Genomic DNA, 16815 nt, shown 5'->3' on the forward strand with positions numbered 1-16815 from the left:
CCGTCCTAAAGCTGACGGCCGTCAGTCTTTGCCGAGAGCCGAGGTTTGGCACTCGGCAAAGAGGCTTCTTTGCCGAGTGCCAACTATTGAGCGCTCGGTAAAGGACTCTTTGCCGAGTGTCTTTTTAACACTCGGCAAAGCATATTTTTATTTTTTAGATTTTGTCGCCCAAACTTTTTGTGGTATGTTCTTACACTATGTAGACCTACATGTATCATTTGTGGACAATTATAACAGAGTTTTCAATCGTTAGTAGATTTAGTTCGTTTATTTGAATTTATTCGGAAAATTCTGATTTGAACTGCAGGTCACTCGAAACTTTAAAAACCGTGCATGCCAAAATGATATCCATGTTACTTAGCATAAGTTACGACCGACTCCAGGAGTGGACCGGAAACTTCGAGCAACATGCTCACTAAACATGGCCGTGAACTTCGAGCAACATCCATATGATTTCATGTGTGATTCTCTTAGGTTTCTACACATAGTGTCTCACAACTTTCTCTAAACATTCTCAATTTTTTATCACAACCTCTACATATGATATCATGACACGTAGACAAGTTTCATGATTTTCTGACTTTGTTTGTGTTTTATACAATTTTTAAACAGCTGGATAGCAAGTTCACGACCATGTTGAGTGAGCATGGTGCTCGAAATTTCCGGTCCGCTCCTGAAATCGGTCGTAACTTGCGCTAAATAGGATGTGTATCATTTTTGCATGCACGGTTTCCCAAGTTTCGAGTGACTTGCAGTTCAAATCTAATTTTTCGAAGAAATTCAAATAAACGAACTAAATCTAATAGTTATAAAAAACACTTTTGTAATTGTACCAAAATGGTACTTGTAGGTCTACATAGTGTAGGAACACACCACAAAAAGTTTGAGAGACAAAAATAAAAAAAATAAAGTATACTTTGCCGAGTGCTGTCCAGCTAGCACTCGGCGAAGACGACTTTGCCGAGTGCCTGTCCGTTGGCACTCGACAAAGTCTGCAGAACAGATCTTTGCCGAGTGCTGTACAGGTAGCACTCGGCAAAGCCGCCTTTGCCGAGTGCCCGTGATCCGGCACTCGACAAAGTTTATTTTTAAATTTTAAAAAAATCTTTGCCGAGTGCCGGATCGCGGGCACTCGGCAAAGAAGGTGACTAAACCGCCCGCGCGCGGCCGACTCTCTTCTTCCTTCTCCTTTCCTTCTCCTTTCACTTCCTTCTCTGCCTCACCGCCTCCACGCCCGCCGCCCGCCCCGCGCTCCGGCTCGCCGCCGGCGCCGCCCACCGCGCCCCTGCGCCCGGCACGCCGCCGGCGGCGAGCCGCCCGCCGCCCGCCCCCGACGCGCCCGGCACGTCGCCGCCTGCCGACCGTCGCCCGCCCCACGCGCCAAGCCGTAAAGGTTTATTGAATTTATTAAATTTATGTTTGTTTATTTTCATATTATATTGTCATATGTTATTTAATTTATTAAATTTATGTGTGTTTATTGTTATATTATGTGTTTTATTAAATTTATACTACATGTTTATTGAATTTAGTGAGTTGATACTACGTGTTTATATTATGTGTTTATAATGAATTTTGTGTGTTTATTGAATTTAGTATGTGTGTTTATTAAATTTATACTACATGTTTATTGAATTTAGGGAGTTTATACTATGTGTGTCAATTAGATATATTTGTGGATGTCGGCCATCGTGCTGCTAGTTTTATTTGCAGGTTTTGTAAACATCCCCGTATAGGGGAGGTGCTGTCGAATTTTTTGTTGATAGGCTTGAGTTATTTTTTGCAGATGTCTTACATGTTATATTAAACTATAGTCGGTTATATATGTTATAGGATGGAGGACCGTGAGTGGGTGTACACGGGCCGTAGAGGAAGGAACGATGTTACCACTGAATGGATTAGAAAGACCGATGATTTCGTGGAACAGGCATATGACGAAGCTGCTAAGGGAGCGAGTCTAGTCCCATGCCCGTGCATCAAATGTGCCAACCGGAAAAGAAAACCAAAGAAGACCATGGTAGAACATATTTGGAAGAATGGATTTATGCCGGGCTATACTCGGTGGATATTTCATGGTGAAGTGCATCGTACGAGAGAGGAGGTGCTGAGACAACGTGTCGAGGATTATGACGCGGATGCGGGGGTAGCGGATATGTTGAACGACTATCAGGAGGCACAATACACGGGAGGATGTATGGATGACGAGCCAGAGCCGACTGCAAAGGCGTTCTACGACATGTTCGACGCGGCACAGAAGCCCCTTCACGGCCAGACAAAGGTTTCTCAACTGGATGCCATTGGGCGTGTAATGGCGTTCAAGTCGCTGTACAACATGAGTAGAGACGCATTCGATGGCTTGTTGACGGTTATTGGGAGCCTGCTTCTGGATGATCACGTTCTGCCAAAGAGTATGTACGAGGCACAGAAACTCCTTCGTGCACTCAAGATGACGTATGAGCAGATTCATGCTTGTTCGAAAGGCTGTGTGCTATTTAGGAAAGAATACGCGGAGGCAAAGTACTGTCCCAAGTGTACATCGTCTAGGTTCATGGAGGTAGACTCTGGTGATGGACAGAAGAGGCAGCTCGACATCCCCTTGAAAATCCTACGACACCTTCCGTTCATACCGAGGATCCAACGTCAGTACATGACAGAGGAATCCGCGAAACATATGACATGACACAAAAATGGAAAACGATACAATCCTGACAAGATGGTGCACGCATCCGATGGTGAAGCATGGAAACACTTTGATGCCATTCACCGTGAGAAAGCCGAAGAGGCTCGTAATGTACGTGTTGCGTTGGCCACAGATGGGTTCAATCCCTATGGAATGAGCGTTGCCCCGTACACATGTTGGCCCATGTTTGTTATCCCAATCAATTTCCCCCCTGGTGTGTGCTTTCAAAGGCGAAATATATTCGTGTCGTTGATAATTCCCGGACACCCGGGGAATAAAATGGGCGTGTACATGGAGCCTTTGATCGATGTATTGGTACGTGCCTGGGAGGAAGGGGTATGGACGTATGACCGAGCTACGAAGACAAACTTCAGAATGCATGTTTGGTACCAGTACTCCATGCATGACTTACCGACGTATGGGCTATTCTGTGCCTGGTATGTTCACGGTAAGTTCCCATGCCCAGTTTGCAAGGAAGCTCTCAGGTTCATTTGGTTGAAAAAGGGTGGCAAATATTCGTCCTTCGATAAACATCGACAATTTCTTCCTGCTGACCATCCATTCCACCTAGACATCAAGAACTTTACGAAAGGTGTCGTAGTGACAGACCGCCCACCTGCAACGATGACTGGTGCCGAAATTCGTCAACAGATAGATGGACTCGTGGCCAATACAGAAGGTGGTTTTGTGGGATATGATGAGCAGCATATGTGGACACATAAGTCTGGCTTGACTCGGCTCCCCTATTATGACGACCTGCTCCTTCCACACAACATTGACGTGATGCACACTGAAAAGAATGTTGCCGAGGCACTATGGGCAACAATTATGGACATTCCTGATAAGTCAAAGGATAATGTGAAGGCAAGAGTGGATCTAACAGCGTTATGTGATAGACCAAAACTAGAGATGAAGCCGCCAAGTGGCGGAAAGACGTGGAGAAGGCCTAAGGCCGATTTCGTCCTAAGCAGGGCCTAGAGGAAGGAAGTACTTCAATGGATCAAGATGTTGATGTTCCCTGATGGGTATGCAGCTAACCTGAGTAGGGGGGTGAACTTATCTACTATGCGAGTCTTAGGGATGAAGAGTCATGACTTCCACATATGGATTGAACGGATTCTTCCTGCGATGGTTCGAGGCTATGTCCCTGAGCATGTCTAGCTAGCGCTTTCAGAGTTGAGCTATATTTCTTCCGTCAGCTTTGTGCAAAAGAGTTATCTCGGACCGTGGTTGCAGACTTGGAAAGATTGGCACCCGTGTTACTGTGTAAGCTTGAGAAGATATTTCCACCCGGCTTCTTCAATCCAATGCGGCATTTGATTCTTCATCTCCCCTATGAGGCACGAATGGGGGTGCCCGTGCAGGGACATTGGTGCTATCCAATCGAGAGATGTCTAAAGACTATTCGAAAGAAATGTAGAAATAAATGCAAAATCGAGGCTTCCATTGTAGAGGCATACATTCTAGAGGAGGTCTCAAACTTCACAACAACTTATTATGGTGACAAACTGCCGAGCGTGCATAATCCACCCCCTTGTTACAATGATGGCGACAATGAATCGAACCTTAGCATATTTCGAGGCCAACTCGGAAGCGCAAGTGGCTCGACCACCAAGACCCTGACACATAAAGAGTGGCGGCATATCATGCTATACGTATTGACCAATCTTGAAGAGGTGACGCCATACATGGAACAATTTCTTCATGAATTCTGGCGTCGATCAAGGGACCCCACTCCACAGGAATATGACACTCTTCTTAGAAAGGGTGCGAGAAATGGGTTGCCCGATTTCATTTCCTGGTTCAAACGTAAGGTACATGCTTAGTTTGTAAAAGAGATACGTCTTTGAACTCAATTTAGCGTCTTTTAACTTGCGAATACTTGCAGGGCCAAAGAGATACGTCTATGAGTGCCGAGTTGAGACAAGTAGCCAACGACTTTGCTTATAGGGTCAAGAAATATTCTGGGTATGACGTCAATGGATACCGTTTTCGCACAACAAACTACGACAAAAGTCGGCCCAATCGGAAAACAACGTGTTCTGGAGTCTTTACGCCCGGCCTTGACAATGTCGATTATTTTGGACGAATCGAAGAAATATATGAGCTCAATTTTTATGGTTCCAAACCTCTTACTCTAGTGATATTCAAATGTCATTGGTTTGACCCTCAAGTGACGAGACGGACACATTCTAATCTTGGGATAGTCGAAATTCGACAAGATTCCACCTTAGCAGGAGACGATGTCTATATCGTGGCCCAACAGGCCACACAAGTGTATTATCTCCCATATGCGTGTCAAACGAAAGAACATCTTAAGGGTTGGGATGTTGTGTATAAGGTATCGCCGCACGGGAGGTTACCTATTCCTAACGATGAAGATTACAACTTAGACCCGGACACATATGATGGAGAGTTCTTCCAAGAAGATGGGCTAGAAGGGCGATTTGAGATAGACTTAACTGAAGCTATCGAAATGGTTGTTGATGAGGAGGATGATGAGGTGCAAAATGATAATGACTTAGTAATCCTTGAAGGCAATGACATTAATGACGAACTTGCGTCTTCCGATGGTGTTGAGATTGAAATGCTTGATAGTGATGATGAGAGTTATGATCCGGCTAACCCCGACACATATGAAGATTATTTTTAATCGATGTAATGCTATATGACTTTTTATTTCACACCTATTTTTAAATACATCTTTTTATATGTGCTTATTTGTTTACTCTTAATTGCAGGTTGTTGGACAAATATGGTGGGCGGTTGGCTGAGGAGGAGGAGGAGGAGGAGTAGGACGACGGACGAGGCAGAGCAGGCAGCGCAGCAGCAGGCGGCGCCTCAGGACGACGACGACCAGCAGCAGGACGACGACGACCAGCAGCAGGACGCCTTAGGTTCAGGCGGCTCAAGTTTGAGGAGCATCTACCTGCGAGGCCCCGCGAGTCTCCCTCAGCGTCCCATACTTCGGGACAGGCGACCGCTGATTCGGCCGGAAGGGGAGAGGTATGTAACTTTATGTTCTTCATTCTTGTTCATATTATGTGTTCAAAATCATAATATAAACTAATACTTTTTATTTATCACTTGGACAGGTCTTGGACGGTTTTGGATTATGCTAGGGGTCATCGTCGCCCCCCCAATGGCATCCTCGGCCTGCTGTGCAGGGAACACTTCCCTAGACTTGTGGAGTACGCCGAAGTGACGGGCCCAGCCTTCACCTTCGACCACTACGCCGTCGCCCCCGATGCAGTAGACCGGGACGGCTGGGAATTCAATAACAAGGCGGAGCGGGTGAAGCAAGAGCTGTGGGTAAGTCTTAGTATAATGTAAAATATGTCGCATTCATTGCAAATTCTTGAAATAATGTATGGATACATCGTTTTTGTATGCAGGATTTCTTCAAATGCGATGCTGGATACGAGGCTAGGGCGGATGTGGTGGCCACCACGAGCTGTAAGAAGATCGTCGTGGACATGCACTATGAGGCCCGAATCCAGGCCATCATCACCTACCACGGCTCCATCCTTGGGGAGAGGGTGACCAAACCTCAAGCTCGAACCATGTCGTTGACCAGGGAGCAGTACCTGCAGGTAAAGTCATGCATGTTTGGTACTAGTACTCCATGCATGAATTTTATTTTATCTTCTGATATGCACTTTACGTGTTTACTTTGTAGATGATTCTATATTGGTGCGCCGCACATCCTCTGTGCTGGGAGCAGATGGTGGATAGGTGGTGTTCGGTTGAGTGGGACGAGGCGCACACCGCTAGCTGGGACGGATGTTTGATGATGCAAGGCCCCTCCCACCACCAAGGCAGCCGGAGCATGGGCCAATATGCCGAAGCATGGGTACGCCATCTTTTTTATTTAGATATATAGCACTGAGTTAGATATTATTTCTAACTATCTCGTTGGTTTTCTTTGCAGTCGGTGTCACATGGTGGCCGACCTTGCTCCACCTTCTCGGCCTATGCTATGGCCCATAAGGGTAAGGCGACGTCCGACGTCACCTACAACTCGGATGACGGGCCCGAGGCCTACACCAACCCCGCCGTCTACAATCGCCTCCATGACTACACCGCCATGGCGCAGGAGGTCCATGACCCAGACTATGATCCGAGCACCGAGCCGATCGACCCTGATGTGCTCATGAGGGTCGGAGGAGGCAAGAGACATGGGTGGTACTGGATTGCCGACGGGGCAATCGACTCGTCCTCCACTCCCACTCTGTCTCAGGTGAGAGCAAGGACCACGGGCTCGAGTCCAGCCATACGACCTCGGCACGACAGCTCACAGCATCGCATACAGCAACTCGAGGTTAGTGCTTCTGTAACTCGTCCTTTCTTGAGTTATACACCTACTCTTTGAGTTACTATAACGTTGGCTTGTAATATTACAGACCCAACTAGAAGAAGAGAGGAGGGAACGTCACGAGATGGAGGCGAGGATGATGGCAGAGCAGGAGGTGGAGCGCCGGGCAGATCATCAGAGGATGGCGGAGATGTTCCAGTACATGCAGAGCCTTGGCACCGCACAGGGCATCGCTCCACCACCTCCATTGTTCCCTCCAGTTGACCCTGCTCTCTTCCACACTCCCGTGAGTATCAAAATTGTAGTTAAATGTTTGTAATGCATCTGGTATAACACATGCAATCTCTTCTCTGTGCAGGGCCAATCTGGGGCGGCATCCAACAACCCTCCGGAAGGGTTCAACCCAACGCAGCCCCGGTCAAACCGCCCACCTCCATGAGTGTTGTGTTTTCATTGTTTTAGACTTCAGAACTTGTGTATAATACTTATGTGAGAGCTTGCGACGTTTGAGACTTATGTTTGTGTTTGATACTTGTGTTGAACACTTATGTTTGTGATGAATATTTATGTTTGTGGTGACGATTTTATGTTTGTGTTGGCTATTTATGTTTGTGATGATATCTGTGATGTATATATGTGATATATATGTGATATCTTTTGTTTGTGTGGATGGAATACAAAAAACAAATAAAAAGGTACATACTGGTCACTTTGTCGAGTGTTACACTCGGCAAAGAGGAGCTTTGCCGAGTGTCAGGGTCATAACACTCGGCAAAGAGCACAGACCTGGGCACCGGTTTAGGGACTTTGCCTAGTGTTATGTCGCTGGCACTCGGCAAAGAGGCACGCTTTGCCGAGTGCCGCACATAGCACTCGGCAAAGAACCTGACATGGGGACCCTCTCTGGCGGCTCTTTGCCGAGTGTCCAAGGTGGCACTCGGCAAAGATTGGTTCTTTGCCGAGTGTCTGTCGGGCAGACACTCGGCAAAGGTAACTCCTTTGCCGAGTGCCACCCGGGACACTCGGCAAAGACGCCGTCTCCGTCACCCGTCGCCGTAACGGCTGCTTTTCTTTGCCGAGGCACTCGGCAAACCTCTTTACCGAGTGTCCGAGAAAAAGTACTCGGCAAAGAAGACTTTGCCGATGCACTGTTTGCCGAGTGTCACACTCGGCAAAACCTTTGCCGAGTGTTTTTAAGGCTTTGCCGAGTGCTTCGAGCACTCGGCAAAGCGCCCGTTTCTGGTAGTGCATCTGTATTGCACCAAGTGGAATGCCCACTATAACAGGTGATATATAGGCCCTGTTTGGGACAGCTGCTGCTTGTTGAAAAAGCAGCTTATCTGATAAGCTGGTAAAAAGCAGCTTCTGCTTGTTGGCTGCTTTTAGTTCATTTTGAGAAGCAGCTGAACTGATAAGCTGCTGCAGAAGCTGCCTGTTTGGCAGAACTTCAGCTTAAATTTGTGAAGAAGCTGAAAATAAGCTGTGCCAAACAGGGCCATACTAGCACAAGCGGCTATAGTGTTGCTAGGTATGCTACTGCTCCGACCCGTTTTTATTTTTTTGTGGTTAAAGTCACGGTTAATCTGATGCTTCTTATCCTGCTGGTATCTAGATTAAACGTGCACATGTGTCAGATGTCACAAATATGTTTTATTCTATTTTTTATTATACCGATACTATAAATTGTCTAGATTTCTAAAAATACATGTTTTACTAGCTTTGTTCTAAGTCAAACGTTTGTATCTTTGACCATTTATTTTTGAAAAGTTTATATAGGCAAATAACATACTCGCTCTGTCGTCCCAAATTAAAATTTGTTTTAGATAATTACAGGATTCATACAATCCTTGATGTATATTTTTTATATGTGTCTAAATTCATCACCATCCATTTGAATATAGACGATATAAAAATCAACAGCTAAAGCAAATACCTCCTCCGTCCCAAAATAGTATTCCTTTTAGCTCTAGATTTTTATGTCTATATTCAACTAGATGATGATAAATTTAGACACATATACAGGACACATACAAAAAGTATTGTATGAATCTATTAAGTATTTAAAACGAATTTTAATTTAGGACGGAGAGAGTAATATATTAGGATAGAGGAGTAAGATTTATGTTTTTAGATTTAATATGAGAAATAATTCTACAATATATAATTCATGTGTTGTGAGACTATAAAAATATTTTTAAACGTGATTTAGGACAAAGCTAATGTGATGTGTAAACAAAAGCGAAGGGAATATGTTTGGACCACATGCTTTAATGTTTTTAATGAAATAATATAGCATGTTGCACTAGAAAAATATTACTAGTGTGCAATATTACGAGGTGGGACGGGTAACGGTGCTAACAAGCTGAACCTACGGCGCAGAGAGCGGGGGAGCGCGCGCGGGGAAGAGATTGGCGTTGGCAGGTCGGACCCACCGGCCAGAGGGAGCGCGCGCAAGGAGAGCTAGGCCGAAAGGCTGAGCAGCGACAGTTTGCGGGCTGCTTTTGCCTTTTCTTTTTATTCTAAATTTATATTCCCTTTTCTTTTTAATTTTCTCTATTAAATTCAAATCCAACCAAGCTACAAATTCAAATTTGAATATTTCAAATATATGCATCACACAAAAGATCAAAGTTTAAGCTCAACATGATGCAATGATCCATGTCTCCCTAGGTTTAATCTACCAAAGTATTAATACATATCCAAATAAAATAACCAACCCTCTACTAAAAGGAAGAGAAAAAGAGAACTATAGAGAGGAGAAAAATAGGTAACACCTGAATTTGGTAAACATTAGAGAAGAAATTTTATATCGCAAATTCAGGGTGTTACAACAAGTCTACTTCTTGAACTTGTCAGTTTTTAGGGACTTTGTTGGTTTCCTGGTCTTTGCACAAACAATCTAGTGTTGCCCAGTCTACCACAGAGCCTAAGTATGTTGCTTTTGCTCGCAGTTGCTTTGGATGATGCCTACTTTTTGGGATTTTGACTTGGATTTTCATCATGTGCCTTTGCTTTGCGATGGCATGAGTGCCATAAGTGTTGCCAAAAACCCTATGCTGCATTTGAAGTTCAAGCACACTAATGTCCGCTTTCACTTTCTTTGTGATCATTATGAGAAAGGCGACATCGATTTGTGCCACGTTGATACCCATAGACAGCTTGCTGACATTTTGACCAAACCCCTCAACCAGTCCAAATTTGCTCATGTGCGAGGGGAATTGGGTGTTTGCTTTCCTTTTTGACTAAGGGTAGGGCTGTAAAAATAGCTCGAGACACACGAGCTGGCTTGAGCTCGCTCAGGCTTGGCTCGACTCGAAGAGGCTCGTGAGCCTAAACGAGTCTGAGCCAAGCCTACTTTTGTGGCTCGCTCAAGCAGCGAGCCGAGACGAGCCCAAGCCGACTCGTGAACCGGCCTTATGACATGATATGTTACGTCGTTTCACTATTACATCATTTATTATTGATTTATTTTCTTTTTTTATGGACTCAATGTTAGATATAGTTTAAAATATGTTGCTAGATTTTTTGTACATGTTTTTTATTTATATATAATATAAATATACAATTTATACTTTAAATGAGACTTAGTGTGGCGGCTCGCGAGCCTGAACGAGCTAGAGCCAAGCCACATTTTCGAGCTCGTAATGCGACCGAGCCACATCGAGCTCGACTTGGTTCCGCTAATTTTCACCCCTAACTAAGGACTCATTTTCTGTTTTTCTTCTCTTCTTCTACTTTTCATGTAGATTTTAGTCTTTCTTTCTTGCTTTTTTTTATATATTTGTATCTCATGTAGCATTTTGAGCTTCACTCACTACAGGAAACTGGTTAAAGAACGTGGGTGAAAAACCGTCGAACTTAATGTAATAAGCCGTCAAACTTACCGTAAGAATGTGGGTTTACCGACGAATATAGCCGACGGCGATTTTTGGACGAACTTAAAGAAGTAAGTTCGACGGGGCCGTCGAACTTAAGGTTAAGAACGTGGGTACCGTCAAACTTACTGTTAAAAACGTGGGTACCGTCGAACTTACTGTTAAGAACGTGCGTTTCAATAGGACTGCACAACATGAAGATCCAATTTCATGGAACTAACTGGTTAATCGAGATTGTTGTAATCAATGAATGTTGTACTTGCGCGGCAACGAGCCCGCTGATGTGTGCCATGTCGCAGAGCAGCAGGGCCCCGACCTTGTCGGCGACGGCCCTGAGCCTGGCGTAATCCCAGTCCCTCGGGTACGCACTGCCACCGCAGATGATGAGCTTGGGGCGGAAGTCAAGTGCCTTCTCCTCGAGCTTCTCGTAGTCGATGTACCCCGTTGTGGCGCTCACCTTGTACGGCAGGCTCTCAAAGTAGATCGAGGTGGCGGAGATCTTCTTACCGCCAGCCGTGTAGTACCCGTGCAGGCGCATGGGGTGGCTGGCGCGCTGGCGGTGCGCGAGCTGCAGGCGCGTGGGGTGGCTGGCGCGCAAGCTGCAGGCACGTGGGCTGGTGGCGTGGGGCGGCGCGGGGCGTGCGGGCTGGCGGCCGGCGACGGCGGGTGTGAGCTCTGGTGGGAAGGGGGAAAGGAGATAGGAAGAGAGACGCTTGTGACACCCCAGGTGTCTATTTCGGGTTATGTCGGAAGGTTTATCCTAATCTCGGATGCTCTGTGAAAATTTCTATTTCTCGATCGTGTCTATCTCTGTCTATCAGGCTTTCTCAAGGAAGTTCACCGAATTCAGAGTTATTCGATCGCGAGAAACAGCCAAATTTGGAGCCTATTAAAACTTTTATCCTCAGCACGAATGCAAACTCGAAATTCATTCTCGATTTATAAATCTCGTTCCAAGCTCATTTAATCGAACGCTCAACAACTGCTAGTCGAGCTGTGTCCGACTCCGATTTCTCGATGTTCGATCTATGTCCAAAAAAATTAATCCGACTCCGTACTCTCAAACGGAATGCTCAATATGTCGTCATCAAATCAATTTTATCCGACTCGGCAAAAATCTCATGTCCGAACCGAACTCAAAACCCCGTATCGACAACGATTTTAAAATGCCACGATTCACCTTCTCCGACTAAAAATCCGAAAGCCGGTCGTATCCCGAGGTAATTTATTTTCAAATCATGCTTAGGGAATTATTGCCGAGAAAAGTCAAATCAGACTCTCGGTCGAGTCTATCGCACAATCGTCCATTCGTCCGAATTCTATTTCGCTCTGTTCTCCGTAGAAACGAAATCCGCAGGAGCATTTTTATTCAGAAAAAAAAATTAGCGCGGCCCGATTTAGCGTTTTGGGCCAAACCCATTCAAGCCCAGCCCAGCCCACTAAGGAAACCCTAACCCTAGGGCTTCTCTATAAATACGGACCCTCTCCCCTTGCACTTGGGCAATTTTGCACTCCCACCCCTCAAAAAAGTTCAGCCGCCACTCCCTTTCTTCCTCCTTGCTCCACGGCAGCAGGCTTGGCTTCTCTCCCTGTTCATGGCGCCTCCACCTCCCTGCTTGGGCGCTGGCCGAGCCCTTGGAGCAGGCGCCTCCAGCTCTTATCCATGGCACCCTTCTTCCCCACAACGGCTAGCAGGGAGACCGACCAGCCATGGTGTCCTCCCCTTCTTCCCCAGCGCAGGGAGTTCGGCTCCCATCCTTCCTGGCGCCCCCCTTGCCCCTGCTCTCCCCTACCGCGACCCTCAACGCCCAGAGCGCAGAAGCTTCCAGGGAGCAGCCGCTCACCTCCTCAACTCCCTCAACGCCGGCCTCCTCTGCCCTAGGTCCGTGAAGCGTCCCCAATCCTCTGGGACTCAAATGTGATACAATTACTAGTCCCAGGAGGCTAGTAAACACATTTATACATCAGATGATACCAAATCTGCTTAAACGAGACAAACCTACAAAGGTGGCGAACAACTTTAAGAGTTGGTCCACAACTCGGGACATATCATCAGAGTGGGGCTGAAGCAGCCCGATATACGCAGCGAAGCAATTCAGCGGTCCAACAGCCACAGGCAAGGTTGGGAACAGTCGTAACTCTTACCCGATCTCCTTTTTCTGAAAAACAACAAATAAGCAAGGGTGAGTACCCATCGCTAACTCTTCGATATATTTCTTGCTGAAAGTACCAGAAAACGACCCGACCTTGTGGGTCTGTAACGGTTATAATGGTATTGTTGAAACTAGCTTGAACATGAATAATCCCTTTTGTTATGGAATCGAGGAAATCTGTCTTATGGAGGAATGTTGAAGACGGACAACCCAACTAGGAGAGTACATGAATCAGGAATCTTGCTTAGATCCAATCCATTACGACGAGATTCTACCATTCGGGCTTCATCTTGTGCTATTCCTAGGGAATTAGTGATTCATTGAGAACATGAAAACATTGCGATAGTGAAGATACCATACCACTCTCTTTCACCACAGCATTGTTGTTTATTTCCTTAGAAAAAGTAGGTGTTAATAAGCAAGACGTGCTTTTATTCATCGATAATATCTTTCGTTTTGTTCAAGCAGGATCGGTACAAACGTACTCAGCAGCCCACCTTCACCCGCGGAATGGGGAAATCAGATATAATGCATGGAATATGTGGAGCTCAGGATATTTTGCAGAAACAACCATATTTTATGCAGGGTTGTTTTGTAAAACATTTTGTATTTTTCAAAGCGCATCCTCTCCCAAAGGAGCAGGAAGTTTTTCAATATTAGAACAAAATCCCCTGGACTAAACCATCCAGGTATCTCAACAGTTTCCCACTGGTTTTTCCTTTTTCAAAAATAGCTACTGGACTTCTCGTCCACCATAGCTCACGGCTCAACCGCCGGACCTTTTAAAAACCACTTTTCTCAAAATCATCTCTTTTTTTTTGGAAAACAAAACATTAATTGCCATACCATACCAGACTCGTCCATTCCTGTGGACACAGACTATTCGAATAGGTTTTCAAACTCTGCGCAGAGGTGTACACTTTACCCACTAGTTCGGCTCTGCGATCTCATGATCAATGAGATCCGAATCCGAATCTATTTCTTTCCCCGCACGTCCTAACCTTAACGGTTATCCGGAAGGAGTCAGGCCACCACCATGTCCAAACCGGACAAAACATTCCCCCTCCTTATCCTCCCGGTGCTCCCCAGCCTTCATAACCCTGGGGTTGGACCGTACGAGTTTAGATTGAGTGACTGCCCACACAGTCTCGAGTGGTTGTACTTATCATGAGTACAAGTAGTGAATGATGACAAACCGGTCCTTATATGAGGGGACAATCCTTCTGCTCACGCCTAAACCAGCTGAGCCTTCACCTTAGGCCCTCCCCTAAACCAGGGAGTCCCTGATCATCCCACTCAAAAGGTGATAAGGGTGAAAACCCTCCATCATACACATTTTGAAAAGCATTTTCTTTTGAAAACTCACACCTTTCCTCAAATCATTTGTAACAAATATATCAAGGATTGATTGCGGCAAGCGGCTGGGTGGCCATAATAACTTGTCTCAAAATCATATCATGCATAAAATAACAGGCTGAGGGTTGTGATTGAAAAATCATAGGTAATTTATGCATCAAAGGGATCCAGTGAGCTTGCCGTGCTTATTCGGCGAAGGGGGAAGGGGAGCTCGCAGAACTGGCTTCTGGCTCCATCGTCTGGCGTAGACTTGTAGATCTGGCCTCCACGAGACGACACGAACGCTCTGATAACTATGCAACATGAACAAGCAAACATACAAACCAGCAAGTATACCAATAAATATTTAGTATAGTGGTCAGAAAAGCGATATATGGATGGGTAGAGTCTTGAGTAGAATCTGTGTCATGTGGTGTTGTGATATTACTGGTGGTGGAGCGGAGGTGCTTACCAAGAGGGTGGACTGGAGGCGAAGCGACACTATGCGTGTAGCCGGCAGAGCGGAGTAACTGAGTGGGTGGGGTGTTTCCCTTGGTTGAGGGTGTTGAGTGTGTGTGGAGAGGGAGAGGGTAGTTGGGTGTATTTATAGCTGAGTGTATGTGGTGTAGCACAGTGAAGTTCACTGTTGGTGAGAATAGTGACGAATGAATCGTCTGACTTAGTATGAACAGGAGAGTTATAGGCAGAATATAGGACAAGAGTATTTTGGGAGTTTTTCTGGAATATGGACCAGGCTTAAGGGATGACATGGTTGGATAGGGAATAGTTTGATAAGAATTTAGAAACGAGAATTATTGGAATCTGAGTTTGGGAGCCTGGTTCGAAGGAATCTCAAAGTTAAGCGTGCTCAACTTGGAGAAACCTGGGATGAGTGACTAGATGGGAAGTTCCCTACTGGAAGGAAAATCACAGTCACCGGAGTTCGTACGACTGGAATATGGGTCTGGCTGGTCTCAGGTGGACTGGATAGCATGATGTATGAGTAGTTGAAATTTGGGGTGATCGGCTAATCGATGAATAGTAACGATGAATAGTAACGACGAAAAAGTTACTAGATATCATCGATGAGTAGTAACGATGATGAATAGTAACGAAGATGAATAGTAGCACTGAATAGTAACGATGGTGAATAGTGGCAGAGAATAGTAATGATGAACAGTAACGGTGAATAGTGATGGTGAATAGTCGTATGAACGAACGATGAACGATGAATAGGAACTATGAACGAACGAATGATCGGAATTTCGGCAGCATAACAGTAGGAAAAAGATTATTTGGACGAACGAACGATCGAATGATCGAACGAACGAACAATCAGAATTTCGGCAGCATAACGGCAGGACAAAGATTATCTGGAAGAACGATGAATAGGGACTATGAACGAACGATAAACGATGAATAGGAACTATGAACGAACGATGAACGATCGAATGATCGAACGAACGAACGATCGGAATTTCGGCAGCATAACGGCACGAAAAAGATTATTTGGACGAACGAACGGACGAACGATCGAACGAACGAACGATCGGAATTTCGGCAGCATAACGGCAGGACAAAGATTATCTGGAAGAACGATGAATAGGGACTATGAACGAACGATGAACGATGAATAGAAACTATGAACGAACGATGAACGATCGAATGATCGAACGAACGAACGATCAGAATTTCGGCAGCATAACGGCAGGAAAAAGATTATTTGGACGAACGAACGGACGAACGATCGAACGATCGGACGAACGGACGAACGAACCATGAACGATCGGACGAATGATCGAACAATCGGACGAACGAACAAACAAACTAAGAACAGGGGACGAACGATCGAAGAACGATCGAACGATCCTTGTGCTAGTGTGTGCTTGTGTGGAACATGGAGTGGGTGTGTGTGGGGGGGGGGGAGAGAGTTGCCATGAAATGGCTTGGGGTGGGATGAGAGGAGGCCCTTGCCCCTCTATTTATAGCCATGGTGGGGTGATTAGGGGGAGGGATGAGAGGATTAGTGGGAGGATGAGAGGATTAGTGGGAGATTAGCATGTATTTGTCTTGTATAAGTGATATTAGCTTGTAGAGCTCACCGTATGACACTGGAGGCATACGTATACGTATGAGCATGAGAAAAGTTATGAAGAAAATATTTGTGGGGACTTCAAAAAAATACTTGGAGATATATTGGTGGAATATTTGGGCAATATTTCTGGAAAGAATCAGAGGGGATCACTGGGGAAATATCTGGGCAGTATTTCTGAAAAGGAATTGAGGGTGATCACTGGGAAAATATTTGTAGAATATTTTGAGGAGGATTTTGGAGAGAATATAGACCACTATAATTTATTTGTTGATATCAACTTGCAAACAAACATTTTGAAGCGAAACTTGAAATTCATTTTGAATTTAGAGGGAGTTTGAGAAAATTTCAGGATTTGAATTTTT

The sequence above is a fragment of the Zea mays genome, chromosome 3, assembly GCF_902167145.1.
Source record: "Zea mays cultivar B73 chromosome 3, Zm-B73-REFERENCE-NAM-5.0, whole genome shotgun sequence".
Lineage (NCBI taxonomy): Eukaryota > Viridiplantae > Streptophyta > Magnoliopsida > Poales > Poaceae > Zea > Zea mays.